The 16,908-nt window shown below is 45.3% G+C and overlaps 1 protein-coding gene and 1 pseudogene across 1 annotated transcript in view; one reads left to right on the top strand and one right to left on the bottom strand.

Annotated features, from left to right (window-relative positions):
• The window catches only part of SRRM4 (serine/arginine repetitive matrix 4), a 144,931-nt gene that overhangs the window by 79,525 nt on the left and 48,498 nt on the right, over window positions 1-16,908 (bottom strand). The gene's annotated exons all lie outside the window — the stretch shown is intronic.
• Window positions 12,714-12,832, top strand: LOC120606908 (uncharacterized; annotated as a pseudogene).

Raw genomic sequence — 16,908 nt, 5'->3', positions numbered from 1 at the left:
ATTCCATTTTATTTTCTCTTGATACCCATTATACTCATGGAATATCAAAGCTGAAAAAATCTCCAATCATCTCATTTTATCGATGGGGAAACTGAGTCCAAAAAAGTGAGTTAAGTCCACACAAAATAGCACAGCAGTCAGGGGCAGTGCCCGGACTTATCCTTCCCTAGGGCGACTTCCACTCTACTGGTCATATTCCCTCAGCACCAGGGGATGGATCGACATCAAGAAGAGAACTAGCTTATGAGCCAGTCAGCTCAAATCTCTGTCTGATCCCCAACGTAATGGGACCTTGGACCCTCTCTCCTTTTCCCAGAGATGCTGGACACTTCAGCCCTGGAGAGTGGCAATGCTCTGGGTTACCACGATCTGACCTTGCAGAGGACAAAGCTCTCCCGAGAGAAAGAGAAATCCACAGCCAGGTTAACATTGATGTGAGACACACGGAAGATGCAACTGCCTAAAACCTTTAAGATGATATGTACGAGGATCCGATCTCTTCCTTCACCTTTCCCAGCTCCCTCTCATTCAACTCCCAACTTCCACCTCACACTCTAGCCAGGGTGGCTCTTCCCTAGGTGGGCCAGGCCCTTTCTCATCTTTGCCCACATCGGGGATACTTTATACTCCTCTCCTCTTTCCTGGCCAATTCTTGCTTATACCTCTTCCTAATCATTACTTCCTCTGGAAGCTTTTCTTGGCTCCCCAAGTCCTTGGTAACTATCATTCTTCTGTTATCTCATCACTGAGGGAGAGAGAAACAGGTAAGTTCTTATCTGGTATCTCTGTCTGGTTGGCTCAGTGTTGTATCCCCAGAGTCTAGCTCAGTGCCTGTCATAATGAATGAATGAATAAATGAATGAATGATTGAACACACGAATGAACATCACTCTGAGTCTCTTCAACAGGGTTGGCAAGGGACTGAATGTGAAGTATAAGCCCTGGCGAGTGGGTAGGTAAGGGGACACTTAATTGGAAGAATCAATGTTTTCTAAGTCGACAGCAAAATAAAAGTGACTTTAGGCCTGAGGACTGCCCCAGAGGCTCTGAAATGCGGCTCTATTGTTCCAGGTCTTGTGCTTGCTGGGCAGGGAGGAGGGCTGGGTGGAGGTGTCTCCAGCTAAATAGCTGCAATTGGTAACTGCAAGATGTGAAGGCCGTTTTTTCCAGGTCTGGCACTGCTCAGGGGAAAAGGTGATCACGGACCTCTCAACTAGAGAGCTCGCAGAATATTTGAGACAGCTGCAGGTGGGGTAGATGGCACTGAATTTGGCTGTCATGGGCAGAAACAATCTTAGAGAGAAGGTGAAGGGTGTTAAGGGGACAAAATCTCTGGAAGAAAAAGGTTAGGATTGAAGCGGGGAAAGGCAGAGAAATGGGGCCGGAGGGTGCGCTCCAGGGAGGAGAGAGGGTGGGTCTCCAGCTCTAGGGAACATCAGAAGAAGGGGCGAGTGGGGAGAGATTTCTGACAGTAGCTCACACTCCTGAGGAATGCTTGAGCTATTATTTCTGGAAATCTCCTCTATTATGATGGACCCTCTTACACAGAAGAGCTATAGGAGGAACAAGATGACCAGTGGGCTATGAATTTGGGTTTTTAACTCAAGATGCCTAGATTCCAATTCCAGCTTTTCCACTTTTGCATTTAGTGACGTGAGAAGTTACTTAACCTTGTTAAGCCTCCATCTACTCCTCTGTAAAATGGGGACAACTCCTGGACCTGTCTCAGGGAACATATATATCACTGTTATAAGGGTTAAAAAAGAGATAGTCCATCTAAGACACTTAATATAGTGTCTTGGACACAATATGGGCTCGATAAAGATTAATTAGTATTATTAGTGTCTCGTGTTATTTTTTTATCTATATATTTTTAGTGCCCCCCAGAATGTCTGACACATAGCAGATCTCAAGTAAATGTGGCACAAATAAATGACTAGATGAGTGAATAAGTTAAGGACACATTTGTTATCTGCTCAGTGCTTGCTATGAGACACTTCCATGCCTTTGTGTCTGTCTGCTGCTCCCTCCGCTTGGAGCACCCTTCCCCATCTTCTTTCCTGGTGACTGCCTATCCATAAGTCAAAATTTAGCTCAGTGAGTCTATTTCCAAGGAGTCTTCCTGGCATCGTGTGAGGAAAAAACACGGTCACGTCTCTGTTATAAAAGCCACTTTGGGGGGTAGAAAGGAACCCTGGAGTGAGAGCCTGGGGATGTGGGTTTTCACTTATGTCCTGTTTGCAGCCTTCACAGTGACGTTGGCAAATCCCTTGACACTCTGCATCTCTATCTTGTCATCCGTTGAAGAGGGGTGATGATGCTTATCATATAACATGGTCGTCAGCACGTCTCTCCTTCAGAAATACCTACTGAACTCCTCTTAAGGGTCAGACACTGTTCTGGGCTCTGGTGAAAACTTGGTGAACGAGATAGACAAAGTGTCTACTATAACGGAGCCCACAATTTAGTATAGGAGATAGGCATTAAAGAAATAAGTGTTCTGGAAAAATACGTGTAGTCATAACTTGTGATATGTGCAAATAAAGGAAAGGAAGTATAGGGGCGATTAGGAGAGGCTTGCTCGAGATCTGAATGGCGAGAAGGAAATAATCATTTTAAAAAGGGCTGGGTACGAGCATCCCAGCCAGTGTGAACAGCATGTGCAAAGTCTCTCTGAGGGAGGAGGGAGAAAGCTCAGTGGGTTTCAAGAACTTAAAAGAGGTGAGAAGGACATGAGCAAAATGGGTAAAGGAAGGAGAGGAATAAGATAAGATTATAAAAATGAGCAGCGACCAGGTTTGGCAAAGATTTTCCAGGCCATGGCAAGAAGATTCTCAGTAAGACAAGGGACGTCAGTTCCCTTAATACAAGGTAAAGGTGCAAGGAAATGTCACATAAGACCATGGCTATGGACTTGTAAAACTAGTCTTTTGCCGGCATGTTGACACAGCTGAGCTATTATCAAAGGGGAGGAAGCATGCTGCAGACTGTTTTGGAGCCGAGATGTATGTGGCTATTCTGGGCCTGGTAGGAGGGAGGCTTGGAGGGGGGCTGGCCGGAAGAGCAGAGTTATTTCAGGACACTGCAGCAGGCAATTTGTAGCCTGAGTGTACAGAGCAGACCTGGGTACGCTGGAGGGGCCAGAGACCCTGAATTGCTGGGAGCCGAAGGGCGGCCCCAGAACAGGAGTGTTTCTGTTGTACAGCAGCACGGCATGGGTCCTGGAGGCAGACAGGGCTGGGATTGATGCCTGCTGCGTGACCTTGAAGAAGTTCCCTCTAGGTGCAAGGCAGGCTGCTAACGCCTTTATATCTATTAGCTCACTCTGTTCTCTCAACAACCTTATGACATAGCCTCCATGTTCCCATTTTACAGATGAGGTACTGAAGCTCAGAGGTTAAAGTGACTTGCCCTGGTCCTGCTGCTATTAGAGGCCAGATCGGGATTTACACTCAGCAATCCAGATCTCAAACTGTCTGTTCTGTGCTATATTCTCCCTGACTCATATTGCTCACAACAGAACTGGGTTTTCAGGACAACTAAATGAGATGGTCCATACAAAATACTCAGCATGCTTTTGCCATGTAGTATCTTGGCATGCGGGCATCTTGGTAAGATGTCATTTGATTTCACGAGCACTCTTTGAAACCGCTTATTTGAAAGTACATAGCAAATGTGAGGAGATGCAGATCTTAAAAATCCAGCAGGAACTGGCTAAATTGGGATTTTGAGAGGGGTATGAGCTATTTGGAAAAAAAAAAAAACTTGGATGGACTTAAGTGTGCTTTTTATAGAAATTACAGCGGGGGGAAAAGCTGCAATGTTAATTACATTTATAAATAACACTATTGCATGTGCTCTGCTCTTTAAAATAGTCTTGCAAAGTGGCAAGAAGTTACTGTCCCATGTAACACCTGAAGACACTGAGACACATTCGGGTTTATGGGGTTGTCCAAGGTCACAGAGCAAACCAGGGAGACGGAAGTGATGAAGACTCAGTCTGATCCTTCCTGGTGCAGGCCCCTAGCCCATGAATCTTCTCTATGAAGATGGAAAGTAAGATTTTACAGGAGGCATAATTTTCCCTGCTGAGTGTTTATTCTCTGCTGTTACAGTATGAGCAGCAGATTCTTCCCTGAGGGACCACCCCTTTCTCTACTCTCAGTCCCTCTGATTCAGGCAAATGTGCCTTCATCCCAGCTTCAAGGATGAGCATAGAATCAAGCATCACATGCCCTTGGCAACGATGATTGGTTCATAAATAGGCACCTGTCTAAACCAGGCCAATTAAGTCAGCAAGGCTCAATTCTGGGACTTCTCTTGAAACCACTGGGAAGGGACCTCCTTTGCTAGAGGTTGCTAAAAAAGGACAAGATGAAAGCTTGGAGCTCCTGGCAGCCCCCTTGTCCCCGCAAGAGGAGAGGTTGACTATGAAGAGGGGGACGACATTGTTTAAGTTCCTGGATCCAGCAAACCTGAAGCTATTCACCTTTTCAGTTATGAGAACCAATATATCCTCTTTATTACTGGAGCTATTTTGGCGTGGTTTATGTCCCTGGTAACCAAAGGACTACCAACTAATGCAATCACTCTCTTCATCAACAACAACAAAAACTTTACTGTTGGCCTATAAAATGTAGGAGTTTCTGGTACCTATGAGAGTAGTTAAGAACATGCAGGCAAGCTGCCTGGGTTTGAGGACTGCCTCTGCTGCTTTCTAGTCGTGTGACTTTTGATAAGGTACTTTACCTTCTTGTGCCTCATCTGTAAAGTGGGATAATATTCTCTCCCTCGCTGAGTCACTGGGAGTGTTAAATAAGATACTATATGGCCAATGCTTAGAACAGTGCCTGGCACGGAATGAGTACAGTTGAACAACGTGGGGGTTAGGGGCGCTGACCGCCCATACAGTTGAAAATCTACACATAATGACAGTCGGCTCTCCACATACGTGGATTCCCAGCTCCCTTGAACAATGCGGGTTTGAATTGAGTGGGCCAATTGAAAAAAATTGGGTATAGGTGGATGTGCACAGTTCCAATCCATGCTGTTCAAGGTTCAACTATCCTCATCGAGTGTTACTATTAGAATGTGGATCAGAAAGAAATCTACTCCAAACCTGGGACCCTTAGAGGCACCATGTATTATATAAATCCATATGTTAGTCACAAAATTGGCACAGTGAGAGTTGCCACTTTTGAGCCCCTACTACGTTCCTTATATGATCATTTCATATTAACCACATAAAATGGATAATTTACTATCCCTGCCTAATTGACAACAAGTTGAGACTCAGAGAGTCAAAAAGCCTTGATCAAGACAACACAGCTGTTCCGTGATGGAGCTGGCATGTAACCCAGACTTGCTTTCCCCAAAGCCATGTCTCCTTCAAAACATATGTCCTAAACCTCAGCTGCTCACACAAGACCAATCACGATTTTTGTCCATTTATGCAAATGTTTCCTGTACTAGCATTTGCTTAATATTATTCTTGAAATTGATTTGCTTTTTTGGCTTAATACATTTGGTTTAAAGGCAACCTCACACCACAATTGTCAATGGAAAATAAGTGTCTTTTTCAGTAATAGAAGATGGCCTTAAAAACAGATATGATGAAAACGTGGAAACATTATTAAATTCCAGCTATGCACTGCCAACTGCCCCAGGCTCTGAACCTGATACCTGCTCCTTCTTTTATTAAGAATGTAAGATGAGCACAGATGAGAGGTGTTAAAAATGTAGTAGTCCCAAACCGAGACAACTCTTTCACAATGGAAAGGACAGGAAGTGAATTGAAAGGGCAATTTTGCTTTCTCACCGTGTTATTACATGGTACTTCATGCTGTGTTCATGGGGCCACTTCCGATATCTCATACGAATAATCATGTGGGTCCAAAACTGTGGAAAACTCAGCACCCTAAACTCCAATGTATCTGTTCTCTAAGGACTCTCCCGTTCTGTCCCCTCTCCTCTCTCTGTCTCTCAACAGTTGGACATCCTAGATTATCTTTTTGTTGGTACTTGGCTGGAATCAAGCTAAGCTTTAAAAGTCTTCAATTCACAAGGGTCTCTCCCCAGGTGACTCTTGGAATCACTGTATTGCATGGTGACAAAAACACCTACCAAGTAACACCTGACAGACACACATGGCTCTTATCAGCTGAAACTCACTTTATGACCACTCTCTTTTGGATGAGCCGGCACCCACTGATTGCAACATAGGAGCCATCTATGTCCATACTTCAACAGTTGCCAATGATATAGTCTAAATAAGGCAAGTGATGTAATTCTCCTTGGGAATGTGGTATTGAACAGATGATTGAGGTACACTGTATCTAATTCAGGCTTTTTGGGAGAAAGACTTTACACTGAATCAAATAGAATCCCAAGAGTCAAAAAGAGGAAAATGATAAATAAATGAAATAAATGCCTGCCCAGGTCTGAAATGAACACTCTAGCTATGTGACCTTGGGTGAGTCAGTTAGCCCAGATCCAGACACACCAAATGACTCTTCCCAAACACCGGGACTTGCCCATGGCCACATAGATATAACGTACAGATATACCCAAAAGCTTGTGTGATATTTCATTCCATGCCTGATTGCTATAAAGCAGCATTTACCAAAATGTGTTTCATTGAACATTGATTCTACATAAATACTTGGTTGCTCCTCTATCATGGCATGGGGATGGAGCCATGAACTCAAATGGGGTGGAGAAACGCTAGGTTAAACAAAGAGAACCAGATTTTGTTGCTGCAGGACTTATCAGAGCATTTAATGTCTTAAGCGCAACGAGAAGGCCCAGGAAGGGAACGTGTTATGCAGCTTTTATCAAAAATTTGTGGCCACGAAAAATGACAAATAAAAGAAAGCAACGAAAAAAATTTGTGGCCATAGAAACTTTGTTTTATGGTTGAGTGGGCTAATACTCTGTGGAGTACTATGGGAAAAAACAGCTCCATGGAGTAATCTCAGTCAACATATCTTCGATGAAGGGAAACGCTGCTTCCACTTTCCAGAAACTGTTAGAAAAAAAATCTTTCTTAACTGAGAAAAAAACAGCCTCTCTATAACATGGGCCCTTAAGTTCAATTTCTGCTGTCTTCTGAGACACATAACATCTCTGAGCCTTGCTTTTTTCCCCCTTCAAAGTGGGGATGATGCTAGCCCTAACTACCTCCCAGAGTTGGAGGAATTACACAGGATAACTCAACCTTGCAAACTGTTGAGTACTGTAGATGTGTGAGCTGGCACCCGTAGTAGCATCAAAGCCTTAGTACTATTGTTGGCACGAGGTGGGGGCCTGTCCTGTGCACTGTAGGATATTAAGTAGCATCCTTGACTTCCATCCACTAGATGACAGGAGCAACTCCAGTTGGGACAACCAAAAACATCTTCGAACACTGCCAGATGTCCTTTGGGGGGTAAAATTGCTCCTGGTTGAGAACCATTGCTCTAGATTTGCAAGCTTTCTGTGATGATGGGGACACTCTCTAGCCTGTTATCTGTGCTGTCCACTACGGTAGCACGAACACGCATGGCCACTGAATACTTGAAATGTGACTGAGGAAACGATTTTTCATTTTAATAAGAAATGAATAAATGCATTTAACCATCAATCTTATTTCGTTTTTAATTTAAATACACAGAGCAAGAGGAGGTGAGTGGCTACCATATTGGACAGTGCAATTTAAGGTTCATCTATCTATTCTGCAAATATTTGTGGAGCACCAACTGTGTGCCAGCCACAATGCCACATACTGGATATGTAGTAAAAAAATGACTGATGTGACTTCTGTTCTCACCCATCTGGTAGACACCAGCAAGTAAGCCAGTATACAAGACACTATGCATCTGGGCTCACGCCAAGAGGTAAGTCCCCTACAGGCCTGTCACTCTGCCTAAAAATCCCACCACGTGCACTCCACCGAATCACAAGGTCTCCAAAAGACACATATGTTATCTCGAGAGGAAAATTTATTAACACCCACCGATGTGTCAGAATGGGTTTGTTTATGCGATTAGCTACAGGGAACAAATCTTCAAGAGTTCCTTGATAGCAGAGCCTTGCCTTGTTCATCATTATCATTACCAAAGCCTGGCACAGTGCCTGGCGCATGTGGGTGATCAGCAGATCCTTCTTGAAAGGAGATCCGGAACAGTCTGTTGAAGATGGTGAAGGTTCAAGAAACCATGTCATGTCCAGAACAACTGAGCGACCTGACGGTACTTGCTCAGCACGGTATCTCAGAACCCGGCACAAAGATGTGCATAATAAATATTTGTCATCTAAATGGTGTTGGGGATGGGGCTGGAAAAAGCTCAAAGCCCGTGTCGGTCCCTGGGAGGTGCTGCACGATACGAAGGGTACATAACTCGCCTATACAGGAGAGATCCTGAATGCACCATAAGGATAATAATAATTTATTATTACTTTTATTATTGCTCTTTGTTATGGGCTGAATTGCATCATCCCCAAAATTCACATGCTGAAGTCTTACTCCCCAGTACCTCAGAACGTATTTGGAGATAAAGCCTTTAAAGAGGTAATTAGGGTAAAAACAGGTCATATGGATGAGCCCTAATCCAACATGGCAGGTGTCCTTGGACTCTGGACATAGACAATAGAGACCAAGGGATAACCATCTGAGGATGCAGTGGGAAGGTGGCCATGTATAAGCCTAGGAGAGAGTCCTCAGAAGAGACCGAACCTGCCAACACCTTGATTTTGGACTTCTAGTCTCTAGAACCGTGAGGAAATAAACCTGGGTTGTTTAAGCCGCCTGGTCTGCGGCATCCTGTTACGACGGCCCAAGCAGACCAACACGCCGCTGACCATTTAGAACATACCCGGCTCTGTATTAAGTGTTCCGCATGCATTATCCCATAAAATCCCTGCCCTGGTCCCCTCAAGTCTATTTCCCATCCCAAAGCCTGAATGATCCTTTTCAACGAAGTCAGATGGTGTCACACTCCTCTCTTCCCATCAGGGCTTCCCATCTCACTCCAAGTATAAAAATCAAAGTCCTTATAATCGCCCCCAAATCACTGCACAAATCGGCCCCCTGTCGATGCTCTAATCTCATTTTATCATTCTCCTCTTCTCTCAGATCGTTCCAACCGTGTTGGCCAAGCATACTCCCACCTCGAGGCTTTTGCATTTTTACATCTCCCAGATGTCACCTGGATTGTTTCTACACTTCCTTCGAATCTTTGCTCAAATGTCACTTCATCGGTGAGGCTTCCCTTAAATACTAGAAGTAAACATGATGCAGGGACCCTGCACAATGCCAGGCTCTCCCTCATCCCCTTACCCCGATTCCTTTTCCTCCTTAGCACTTACCACCATCTTTTAATACTGTGTATTTATTTGCATAGCTGTTTATGGCCTTTCTCCTTGCACTAGCATGTAGGCTCTATGAGGGCAAAGACTTTCTTATATTTACTGCTACATCTCTAGCATCTAGAACAATATCCGGCACATAGTAGGGACTCGATAAGTATTAATTGGATGAACAAATGAATGAATGGGTCTTCTTCACAGCCTTTTTATGCAGTAGAAATGATTATTATCCTCATTTTACAAGTAAGGAACTGAGGCTCAGAGGAGTTAATTTACACATTCAAGATCAAATAACAAACAGGAGCTGGAGGTGGGATTTGAGCCCGGCTCTCTTTGCCAAAAGTTCCTATTAAACGCTAGGAGGCATCTGGAGAATTCTACTGTGGAAAGATTGTGAAAATAACCCCCGCAGCTCATAATTCATGCTTTTCCTCGCTGCTCTATCAAGTTCCCTCACCTGCATCTCATGGGCTGGCTGAATATGTTTTGATCTGATTCTAGGAAGAAGCAAAACAAGAAAGGGGTGCTGGGTACTCTCTTTTTCCCATGAGGTCACGGACCCAGCCCTGATCTGGGGCTGGGCTGAGAAACCCAGATTCCGGTCCTGCTTTGTCACACTCTCCAGGTGTATGATCTGGGGGCAAGTTCATTACTACTCTGAGCTCCTGTTTCCCCAGCTGTAAAATGGGGACTCTGGTTCTTACTCCACAGCATTGTGGTGAGGGTAACATATAAGACCATTGGAGAAAAGTGAAACTTTGAAAACTGTCAAGTGCTACGGCCTACATAAGGCAGTATTAGTTCTCAAGCTGCTGAGTTCAAGCAGTTGTCTCTTGTAAGAACTGACAGCATTTATTGTCCATTGTGGTAGATTGTTTTATTGTTCTCTGTTCCTGCTTCCTTGTGTCCACATCCATTGTCATATGACCCTGGAGTTCCTCCCACAAGGGGTAGGTTTATTTCTCTACCCCACTGGTGTTGGGGTTGGCCATATAACTTGCTTTGGCCAATACAGAGTGGATAGTGTACCAGTTACGAACCTAGGCTTTAAGTGACTTTGTATATTTCTGCTTATCTCTCTTACGTGTCTACCGTCCCATGAGAACTGTCCTGAGCAGTCAGTCACCTGGTCCAAGGAAATGAAGGCATGTAAAGCAGATCTAAAACCCAAGCTCAGCTGGACCCAACCTGAATAAGCTGATTCATAGTCAACCTGCAGATGCGTGAGTGAGAATAAATGGTTAATATTTTAAGACTTTGAGTTCTGGGGGGATTTGTTACACAGCGCTATTGTGGCAATAGCTGACTTATGTAAATACTTGCTAGATGTCACTTTATAGATCATCTCATAAAATATATGATAGATTCCATGATTATCTTCACTTTAGAGATAAGGAATCTGAGAACAGACATTTTCATAGGTTTGCCTAGGGTCACCTAGCAAGGAAATGGTGCAGACAAGCCATAAAATACTGCCCTGTTTGAGTGCAGAATCTCCACATTTTGTACTATGCCGCTTCCTCATGCCTGTGAAACACAAGCCAAATTGTATCCAGATAACTCAGGCTAAAGAGATACCATATCATTAGTGTTCTGGATATTTCAAGAGTTCAGACTGGATAACAAAGAGTTCAGACAAACTAATACAGGTGAAGTTAAACACAAACAAACAAAAAACAGTAACGACAGACCCAAAAAAGACCTGGGTTCTGGTTCCAGTTTTGCCACAAACTGACTGTGTGACCCTGGTCAAGTTCTCTCCCGTCTCAGGGCCTTAACTGTACAACGATGAGGTTGAACTGTGAATCATATATAAAAATAATTTATAAGATACCCATCAAGCTCTAGGATGTCTGACAGGTTATCTCATTTCATCCATACAATGATCTTTCCAGGCCCTGCTGACATCCTGAGACTCCAGAGAAGTTAAGTAACATGCTAAAGACCACACAGCAGGAATTCAAACCCAGACCTCCAGACTATCCCATGGTTGCAGGGTCCCTTCCAACTCTAAGTTTCCCTGGGTGAGCTTCACTGTGGAGAGAAGCCAAGAGATTTCCTTTTGCTGACTAAGGGTCACACTTGTGCTTCCATCTCCCTCTTCCCTTGGAGGCCCAGGCGAGGGCTCTTTGATGTGGGTGACACAGGATCCCTGCTTCCCTCTCCGTCCAGGCCAGGCTGCGAGGAGATGAAGGCGTCCTAAAAACCAGCCCGGGGGTGATTAACGGTGCCCAAAGCAAGTCTCCTATCCCCATCAGTGGGTCACCAGGATGGTTAATTATTTTATTTATAAAAATAATTAGTCCCGATCAAGACAGGAGCGCTTCAGGGTTGCAGCTTGTTCGCTGTGCGTGCATTTTTCAGTTCCGTAAAAAGGTCATGTGTCACTGATGAAAATTACAGATCCCTGGAATCAGCATTAGAGATGAATCCAGCTTGTGCTCCCAGCCGATGGCTACCAACCATGTTAACTTAGCTTCTGTAATTACAGAGGGAGGTAGAGGGTGTGTCTGTGTGTGTCCCTGGGATGAGGGATAGTGACAAAGGCCGGAGAGTTCCAAAGTCTGGGTTGTGATACACTCTGTCCTCTCTCCTTCTCAAAACAAGGCATTTTAAAGCATCAAAGATGTGGCTAAAGGTCCGTTCAGGAGGAGTAAGCCATATGACGCTGGCAATGGTGGGGTGGGGATCTTTGGAAGGCGTGGCAATGTGGGAAGATGCCTGAACAGGATTCTGGAGTCCTGGGAAGTCCTAAGCCAGCAGGCAGTGCTGGGAGTCCTGGATCCAAATATCAGCTCTGCACCGACTGCATGACTCTAAATGTGTCCTCGGTCTCCACATCCTCAGAGCTCAGCTCAGCCATACCGAAGCTGACATGTGTTTAACACCTGCCACGGACCAGACCCTGTTCTAAGCATGTCCTCTGTACTATCGTATTTGATCCTCATGAACAATTCTATGATGTAGGAACTAGTTTCATCTCTATTTCACAGAAGAAGAAACTGAGGCACAGCAAGGTCATTAACTTGCCCGAGTTCATTCAGTGGCAGAGCTGGGACCCAAACCCAGACATCCTGGTTTATAGGGTCCACGTTCATAAACACAATGCCATATTGCTCTTCTCATACCTCAGCTAGGGAGAACCTCCACTCAACTCTGCTGGGTGTCCCACGTCCCCTCTTTTATTAATAATAAAAATCATAAAAATCATAACGCATCAAGCATTTGTACTTGCCACGCTTTTTCTGGATACTCCCCATACATTTTTATCTTCTAGTTCTTCATAGCAACTCTAATGACACAGGGACTACCTTGAACTGTATTTCTGCAGAAAGCGTGACTTGGAGAAGTAAAAAGACTTGGCCAAAGTCTACGGCCATGCCACCCTGAACAAGTCCGATCCCGTCTGATCTCGGAAGCTAAGCAGCGTCAGGCCTGGTTAGTACTTAGATGGGGGACCACCTAGGAAGACCAGGTGCTGTAGGTGTAAAAAAAAATTTAAAAATAACAATAAAAGGACTTGGCCAAAGCTGGATGTTTGGGACTGTTTGGGTTCAAAGCCTGTGCCCACAGTCCCAGGATGACGCATTCCAACAGCCTGTTGTGGGGGCTCCAACCTGCATCCGGGAGACTGGACGAGCAGCTTTGGAAGCTTTGCCTCTGATTCTGTTCTCTTCCCTGGGCTCCCATCTCCCCCTCTGCAAAACACTCTGGGGCTCTGCAGCTTTGAGATGCTACCAGTCCGTGCTTCGCCAGCTCCACTTTTATCTCCCAAGGTCCCCATGAGAAGCTGCTCATCGGCTCACTGACCCCTGTCATCCAGATGGGCATAGTGCCAATGACATAGAAGGGCTTCTTTCTCAGGGGACTGGAAATAGCCTGGAGGGTGGTAAGTCCCTGGTGTAAGTCCCGAGGATCAGGAATCCAGAGAACATCCAGCCGATGGGTCCTCAGGAGCATTGTGAGATGCCCAGGATACGGGAGTGTGTGTGTGCGTATGTGTGTGTGTGCGTATGTGTGTGTGCACGTGCACACATGTGTGTGTTTTCGACTCACTGTTTCCTATACTTTCTTCTTCTCTCCCTGTGTCCTGTCTTCCTTAATTGCCCTTTCTTTGTGTTTGCCTCTCCTTATCTCTCAGCACCTGTACTTCTGACTTCCTTGGTCCCCCAGGTCTTTGCTTCCCCCTCATCTCTCTCCCCTCTTCTCCGTCTCTCCCGGCTCCTTGATTTCCCACCTGCTCCTCTCACGATCGCTTTGTCACCCTCCTCCGTCCCCAGCCTTCTTTCTTATTCCTTATCTCTTCTTTTTCCATCTCTCCTCTTTCCTTAGCTTTTATCTCTCTCCTCCGTCTGTCTCTTCTCACCTTCCTCCGGTCCACCCTTCCTCTTCTCCTCTGCAGCTGCCCCTCACCGTTCATCATCCACCACCACCACCTCCACCTCTCCCATCGGACATTTGTTGCCGTTCGTAAAGGCTGGCAGTGTCCTTGGTGGGTGGTGGATCGCACACATCGGAGGTCTGAATCAAATCAAACTGCAACCGAATTACACTAATAAACCAATTAAATGCCATTCAAAAAGTAATTTCCATAGCATCCCTCACATTTATTGCAAATCTTGTTTCTCCATCACACTGCCTTCTCTTGTTCCCTCCCTAGCTCGCTCTCTCTCTCTCTCTCTCTCTTTTTTTCCTCTTTCACTCTTACCTCTCTCTTCCCCACCTCCAGACCCTCTCTCCCTCCCTCTTCATCAGGCCTGCCCGAAGCTCTCTTTCACCCACCCACCCCACTGCACAACCCGCTTCTCCAGCCTGGGACTCCAGCTACGTTCTAGGCAGTTGGTCGGATGGAAAGAGCAGTGAACTGGGAGTCAGGGAGCTCGAGTTCTAGGTTTGGCTCTGCCACTAACTGGCTCTATGTTCTTGGGGCAGTCCTGGAGTCTTTCTCAGACTGGTCATCTGCCAACTGAAGGCATCGGACCAGGTGATTTCCAGGGTCATTCCCAGCTTCTGAGGTCTACAGTTTCATGACCGATGCTGGCAGATGACATCCTAGAGGTGAGGGTCCCAGGGAGACCATTTGGCCCCTGCCCCTGCCCAAAGGCAAGGCCCCTCATAGGGCCAAACCACACCGAGCAGATAGAGGTCGGCTTATTCTAATAGACCTTATTTACTCTCTCTCCTTTCACAGATCGTACTCTTCACCCTCTGACCACCGTCCAGAGCATCTAACCACCTCTATCCTACTATTTCCATTTTATAGATGAGAATCTCGACGCTGGATGATTTTCAATCAAGAATCAAATGAGGCATAGGTTGGGCTCCATTTGTACACGTTGCACCTCAGATTCCTCCAAAAACACAAAGGCATCCTATGAAAGCCAAGGAAAACAGAAATCTTGCTCTGGGGACAAATGTCCCCCTAGCCCCTTACTCTACTTGTCTAAGAGTGTAACGTAGAAACGCCCAGGGGCTGCGTATCACAGGACTGTCTTTTGAACCTGCATGGTTTGTTCTTCTCTACTTCAATTGAAACATCACCGACATTATAGAAATCATATGAAAATAATTTGTATGAGTAACATTATTACTTTCACATCTACCATTTCACTGGATCTTCATAATATCTCTGTAAGATTGGTCAGGGGTTATCATCCTCACTTGACAGATGAAGAAACTGAGGCACAGACAAGTTAAGGGGCTTAACCCAAATCATGCAGATTTAGATTTGTGACTGTGACGCTTATCACATGATTAGACCCAGAGAAAACTGGATTTGAATCCCAGCTCTGCGCTTAGTACCTGGGTGTCTGAGGCAAATGGCTTCACCTCTCTGTGCCTTAGTTTCCTCGCTTAAATAATGGAGGTAACATGAGTACCTCTCAAAGAATGAGGATTATCCTGAAGGTCAAAGAAGCTAATACGTGTAGGAAGCTTAATATGACGCCTACATCACAATGAGCAAACCGTGCGAGGCAGCCACTCTCACTATTGTTCTTATCGCTCCTGTCATTGAGACAGGTGCCTTTTTCCTCCATTCTTCATATTTACGCCTTGTCCTTTAGGGGAGATGACTTCCACCCTCTCCCTCATTTCCGGCCCCCTCTCCAGCCCTATACTCACTCTTCTCCATGTGAAAGTTGTCAGTCTAATTAGCCAGCTATGGAGATAACTAGGTCATGTTTTTGCTGTTGTGGAGGGCAGGAGTCTAGCACACAAAGAAACACACGTGCTCTACACGCTGTGTCCTCCGCCTGGGTCTGGGTGGGTGAGGACAGCTCCCTCACTCTCCGGCCACCCCTGAACACGTGGATCTCGAGTTCCAGGTTTAGTTTAGGTATCGAAGGCAAATGTCCTAAGTCGGCCTCAGACTCAGGTGACATTTTCTATTTCTACTTTCCCGAGTTTGTGTCAGTACTTTCTTTTTCATTTGGTTATTCATCTGCCACACCGTTTACATATCACCTTAGTAGCCTGTCCAACCATCTCTGTTTGTCCAGGACTGAGCAGGGGGTGGGTTCCTGAAATGTGGAATTTCAATGTTAAAAGCTGGAAAGTCCTGTGCAAAGTGGGGCCAGTTGGTCGCCCTGCACAAACTTCGAAGGGATGCGTGATATACTAAACTCATTAAACAAATAATACTAGTCATACTAGTGGTAAGACATGAAAATTATAGGACATTTAAAACACACAAAAAAAGTGAGAAAAAAAAAAGGAAGTCATCCATAATTTCATCACTTAGGGAGTACCTAAGGCCCCCGGGAGATACTCGTGTGCTCCGGGCATAGACAACACAAATGGTGCCTTCCAGGCACTGTGCTGTGTGTCGGTACTGACCACTCCATCACCGATCTTTAGTGTCCTTTTTTCTTGTGCCCTGAGATGGGCAGGAGAAGCTCTGTGGCAACACGTGGCCACGAGAGCTGATTTGATTCAGCTGGCCCCAAGAGTAAAGGCTGAGATGATACCTGTCGTGTTTGAGCCCAGCCCCATCTCTGACTTCCTTAATTTCTTCGGTGTCCTGTTCAGCGCGCTTGCATTTAGAGAGTGTCGGGATAAAGGACCGAGGTGGATGAGACCTGTTCTCAACCAGTGGTGCAAGTTATCAAGACAAGAGCTGGGCATCAAAAGGCCATTTCAGTTCTTCTTTGCACCCTCATGGAAGGCAGTGGGGGAGAATCGTAACGGCTTCCCAGAGAGAGCTATAGACTGGGTCTCACTAGGAAGTGGGAACCCCATCAGCGAATTCCTGAGCACCTCGAACCCTTGTAGCATTCCACGAAGACGTGAAAAATAAGGGGATAAAAGAAGAGAGATGGAGCATGAATTCAGGATACTCGACATTGTCTAATAAGAAAGAGATAACAGAGCCCGCAGAAATAATGAAGAAACTTTGCTGAACTGAAGAACTTCTCTCGGCAAATCAAACGGACTTAGCGAGTTCCGGGAACAAATAATGAGAAAACACAAACACTTAGAAATCTTAGTAAATGTTTTGAAGTTTAAGAATAAAGAAGCAAGTCTACAAGCAAGACAGAGGAGAAAGGCTAGTTATCTGTTAGG

Source organism: Pteropus medius, unplaced genomic scaffold (genome assembly GCF_902729225.1).
Source record: "Pteropus medius unplaced genomic scaffold, Ma_sr-lr_union100, whole genome shotgun sequence".
NCBI lineage: Eukaryota > Metazoa > Chordata > Mammalia > Chiroptera > Pteropodidae > Pteropus > Pteropus medius.
The sequence above is the reverse complement of the archived record's forward strand: the minus strand, read 5'-3'. Positions and strand labels throughout refer to the sequence as shown.